Source organism: Pyrgilauda ruficollis, unplaced genomic scaffold, assembly GCF_017590135.1.
Source record: "Pyrgilauda ruficollis isolate IOZ18807 unplaced genomic scaffold, ASM1759013v1 scaffold25, whole genome shotgun sequence".
NCBI lineage: Eukaryota > Metazoa > Chordata > Aves > Passeriformes > Passeridae > Pyrgilauda > Pyrgilauda ruficollis.
This window is the reverse complement of record NW_024523822.1, coordinates 6,488,609-6,494,018: the sequence shown is the minus strand read 5'-3', so window position 1 is coordinate 6,494,018 and position 5,410 is coordinate 6,488,609.

The window sequence follows — 5,410 nt, the reverse complement described above, 5'->3', positions numbered from 1 at the left end:
TGACTAAACAGCAGTCTAAAGTCCATTTGGTTCCATTAATATCTGAAAGTAAACTATTAAAACTGATCCTCTTCCTAGACAGGTAATAAAGTAAATGTAAACCTCACAACAAGAAGTTAATGATCTGTCCCTAACAAGGCTGTAACTTTGACACAGTCAGGTGCTTAATCTCTAGAAACAAGACCCAATACATCACCAGATGCATGCATTGACCTGGAAATTCTCCGTTTATTATCCTTTTTGCCTTGCTACATTCAGCTTGTCAAAGTTGACTACCATGCTTAATAGTGATTTTTTTTTTTTTTCCATTAAGCTCCAATCCAGGACCTACAGTCAAACACAGCCTTTTTCTGGATTAGAGAGTTATGTGACTCCACACTTACAAATAATCAGATATGCCCTTCACATTAACTCTAATAAGAAGACAACAAACTAACAGAAAGAAACATAAAGTAATGGCAAAAATTGACTTAATTTTCACAATAGTTGTTTACAAACTATGTCTGTCCTCTCTATCTTTGGTTTAGTCTCCAGCTCTGGTTCAGCTGCAACTGATTGCCAACTGACATGTCTCTTGAAGTCTGCCTTACAAAATATTCCAGACCTTAAAAGAACAATAACCACACATAACCCCATTTAGCCATTCCTAAAGCACTATGCTCCTCACCTATAACTGCAACATAAAAATTAGAAGTTTTGTCACCATGAATGACGTAGCTTCACTTGGAATAGTTGTGGAAGCAGAAAAGGCATTTTGCCTGTCAGGAAGCTGGGCAAAAGCCAGGCACTTAACACATTACTTCAGACAGCCAGAGGTTGAAATGGCCTTCCAGGGGCTGTTCTGCCTGACAGTTTTGCTATCTCCATGCTTCCACACCACTTCTTAAGCCTTTATGTGCAAATGGGCTGTCTAGAGCTAGCAGTGCTGTTCTAGCATTTCTTTACAGTAGTAGCATCCTAAGAACTGTAAAGAGTAAGTTTCCCACAATAATTATATTTTCTTTCCTTTTAATTTTTTTTTAAGTTTTTAAAAATTAATTTAGAATCTACACCAGAATTCCTGTTGCTGTTGAAAACACTGCAATCCCAACAAGGTGAGAGATTTGCCCTAGAAGTTCCACGGTCTGTTGCACATTTCTAGTTGTTTAATATTGTCTGAAAATATGCAGAGGAGCACCTCTTCAACAAATCAGGAAAGCTATAGATCAGTAGACTCCTTTATAATTTTTTATTTCGCTTCCTCAGATAGTTAATGTTTTTAGGAGTTTCCATTCAGTTTTTTCCAATACCATTTTCTACTGGTATTTCGCACTTTTGTCCAAGCTTTCAATAATCCAGAAAGATTTTGCAACTTGTTTAATAACCTGTTTTCAGTCCACTCGTACATTAAACCTCATCTTGCCACACCACATCCCATTTGCAATGGGTACTGAATAATAAGACTTGCTGCAGTTCCTTAGTGGTGGTCCGTGGTACTGCCAGCACAAGACAAGAGAACGCCTTTGGAGTGCCTAAGATGGCTTGTCTTGTTTGGACTTCCAGTCAGAGGTAGGTATCCTTCAAACTGTACGGGGATACACATTGCTGTTATTACTTCCTGAACCACCAAAAGAAGTTAAGGAAGTTTGGCTCATATCGCATATACGTCAATTTTATCTGAACAAAAACACGAGTGACACCTGTCTACATGACCTTTCTGCAGTATGAATCAGAATGAACAGTTTTACCAGTGTTACTTTTTAGGTAAGATCCCCAGTACCTCTTTACCAGTCCATTGCCCACCACCTGACAACAGACATAACCTCTTAGGTCAATTTAACAAAAAAAAAGAAAAAGCAATTATTCAACATCTGATAAGCACAACACTCCCCAAGAGCATGCACTGCAAGTTCTACGTTTAATAGTATCACTGATGTGCGGGAATAATTTCAGTAGAATAGCACACATAGCCAATATGAGATATTAGAATTCAGTTCACATATTTTAGAGCTTAGTTTTATCAGGAACTAGTTTGCCTGTTTTTCACAAAAGGTCTTGGTTAAATCAAGAAATCAAATTTTGTGATACAATTTTTTATGCTACTTTTTGCTGAGAAACAGCTCAGGAAATTTCTACAGAAAAGCTGTTGAAGGACTGTAATTCTTCTCCTATAGTTAAAAAAAAAAAAGTGGAGGGAAAGCTTTTAAAATGGTACAATGCAACAGTACTCAGAAAAGTCCTTAAATTTAATATCTGTGATGAAAATGAGGGGAGCCTACATTAAATTGCAATTTTCCAGAAACCTGTCCTTCTTCTTGTGACAATCAGGGCAAATAGATGGGAACAAAGCAAGGTATCAAGTCTTCTCTCCTACCAGAAGAGGACGTCCTACCTTTATTTGAGTACTTGCTCAGTGGGAGAGGCCAGTTGTGTGAGAAACTCTATGGGATGATGCATGCATACATCCAGGACCACAGGAGGGTGTCTGAGTCTTTTTCTGCTCCCTTGAATGTTAGATTGCCAGGATAGGCCTTCCCATTTGCACTTGATCAAAATCCAGATCCGTTTGAAATAATCAGTTTTGTCCTGGAGTCCCATCCACAACCTAAAAAATTTTATTGCAGACATGCTCCTTATCAAAGAGGGGGCTCCAAGCTGGTCCACTCCTGATACCAGGAACTACTCTTCTGTTAGGCAAGTGTGGGCAAGGGTGAGGGGAAGGGTGTAAAAGGTAATGTTATACTAGTACAGTGAATACTGACATCACAAAGTCAATATTCCACGTACGTGCATGTATGTATGTGTGTGTCTGTATCTGCCTGTGTGTATGTTAACAGCACATGTTGACAAGGTAACTTGCTGATTATTTTTCCTCCTTCTCCATATTTTGCTTCTATTTTACTCAGAGGCCAGCCACTTAATATTTTGTATTATGGAGTTTGCTGTAGCTGTAGCTATGTCTATAGCTATATTAGAAGTAGAACACAGAAATATGTAAATTGAGAGCCAAATCTGAACTTTCTGAAAGACTGAGATGTAAGTATATAAGGAGTTTTTTAAAAGCTCTATTATTCCAAGATCAGGGCCAGCTGCAAAGATTGGATTCACATCCAAAAGCCTATATTAAAATGCATACATTTCTTGGTAGAAAGAAGTTGTGAAACCTGTCAGACTGAAAACAACACTCTTTTCTTGTGCTGCCTGACAGTTCAGTTACAGATCGACGCTATTGTTTTTTCGGTAATTTAAATATGATTGTTGGCAAAGCAGAAAGGGGCGGGGGAGTCATAAAGAGCGGCACACACAGTGAGAAAGAAGAAAGCATTTCTGATTACATAATATGTCCCTGACATGTTCTTACTCACAAACCCAGTATCTAGCATTTAAAAAAAGAGAAATTAAAAAAAAAAAAAAAAAGGGTGGGGGGGGGAGAAACAATGAAAGAAACAGCAGCTGTTTCTAAGTGATGTCAGAGAACAGGTGTGATACAAATCTCCATACCAGCGCAATCATATTGATCTCCCGATGATGCATGCATGAAGCACGTGTAAACCTTATCGACCCATTCTGCGTTTCATTTCCAGGAACACGGCCTGAAAACGCCCCTCTATAACTGAAAACATTTTCGGGATAAACACCGTATTGGCCAACTACTAAAAAACATACACAAACGGAACACGGGAAGGTGAGCCTGACCCCGCAGCCCTCCAGGCAGCCGTGCAGTGCCTGGCCGGGCCGAGCCGGGCTGTGCAGTGCCGGACCGTGCTGGGCCGGGCCGGGCCGGGCCGGGCTGTGCAGTGCCGGACCGTGCTGGGCCGGGCCGGGCCGAGCCGGGCTGTGCAGTGCCGGACCGTGCTGGGCCGGGCCGGGCCGGGCCGAGCCGGGCTGTGCAGTGCCGGACCGTGCTGGGCCGGGCCGGGCCGAGCTCGGGAGCAGCCGCCTGCGCGCCCCGCGCTGCAGCCGGGATCCCCCTGAGCCTCCCCCGGGGCTCCTCCCGGACCAGCCCCGGCACCGCTGCCGCCCCGGCGGGGGCCGTGCTGCCTCCCGACCTGTGCAGCAGAGGTGTCCGGAGCCCCGCGGGCACAGCGGCCCCCACAGCGGGCCCCGGAGCAGCCTGCGGCCGGGCCCCGGCGCTGCCCTCAGCCGTGCGCGGCGCGGGGCCCGGGGCGCTCGGGCGCTGCCGCTGCGCGCCGCCGCCGTCAGGGGGCAGTACGCAACCCCGCATGAGCGCGGCTCCGGCAGCCGGCAGCAGGGGCGGGGGGCAGGGGGAGAGTGGCACCAATCTGGGGAAAGACTAAAAAGGATGTGGCGTCCCGGAGCTTCTGAAGTGCTCAAAATGCCCGGGCAATGCTCAGGACGAAGATCATAATAATATTAACCAAAAAAAAGAAGAAGAAGAAAAGAAAAAACCATCCCAACGACAACAACAACAACAACAAAAAATGCAGCGAGGTCAATCATTTACCAGTCTGCTCCTTAATGCGTGTGACCGCAGGTGGTACCGAGGGACATTGTGATTCATGCCCACTTTCAAAGCGGGACCAGGGCCCGGCCTGAGGCACCCAAACAACTGTCTTCTAATATTAGCACGGCTGTATTTCTGGATCTATTATAGTCTGTCCAGACAGATCCCATTGTAATGGGATCTTTTATTAAAAGATTAGCACTATCTCCTGCAGTTGGTGGAAAAAAATCTGTTATCACTGAGTTATTTGCAGTTGTGGGGAGGGGGCAGGGGCCGGGCGGAGGGCGCGGGCGGCCGCGGCGCATCGGCCCCTGACCCGGCACTGTCCGGGCATTCCTGTCTGCATACTTCGCAGTCTGTTGTGCTTTGGTGGCTCAGAAAAGCGAAAGAATCGAAATTTAAAAGGCAGCTTTTGAATAAACAATACCATTTTCCGTTAAGTAATCGTTTTGTATAAAAGGAAATATCGCCTACTCAGTTTCATTCAGCGGTGCCAAAAAATGTTATAAATGAGAGACCGCCAACTTTTCTAAGGGGAGAATAATGCCAGACTGTGCTTAATAAACTAGTGCCCTAGAAGTTCATTATCGATGTTGCAATCTTTCTGTTTCTGAAAGGAGACCGCCTACGTCGCCCCCGTTCCCGTCTCGTCCTCGCGGTCTCTCCCAGTGAAAAGCCTATCACCCGGGAACGGCTCTAGGTATTAAACTTTTAGCCGGTTCTGTCTTTTGGGGCTTTTGGGTTTGTTCAGGTTTGGGGCAGACCGATCGGGATGTGGGGTTTCTTTGGGCCGAGCGATCTGTCCGCCCGCCCTCCGGAGGTGCGGGCAGTGGGATGTATCCTCCGCAGCCACCTCGCGCGGGGACCGCGCCCGCGGAGCCCACTCCGGGCGGGCGGGCTCCGCTCCGCGCCGCGGCAGCGCCCCCGGCCCGCCGGAGGGACCAGGGCGCCCCTGGGCCGGCCGCG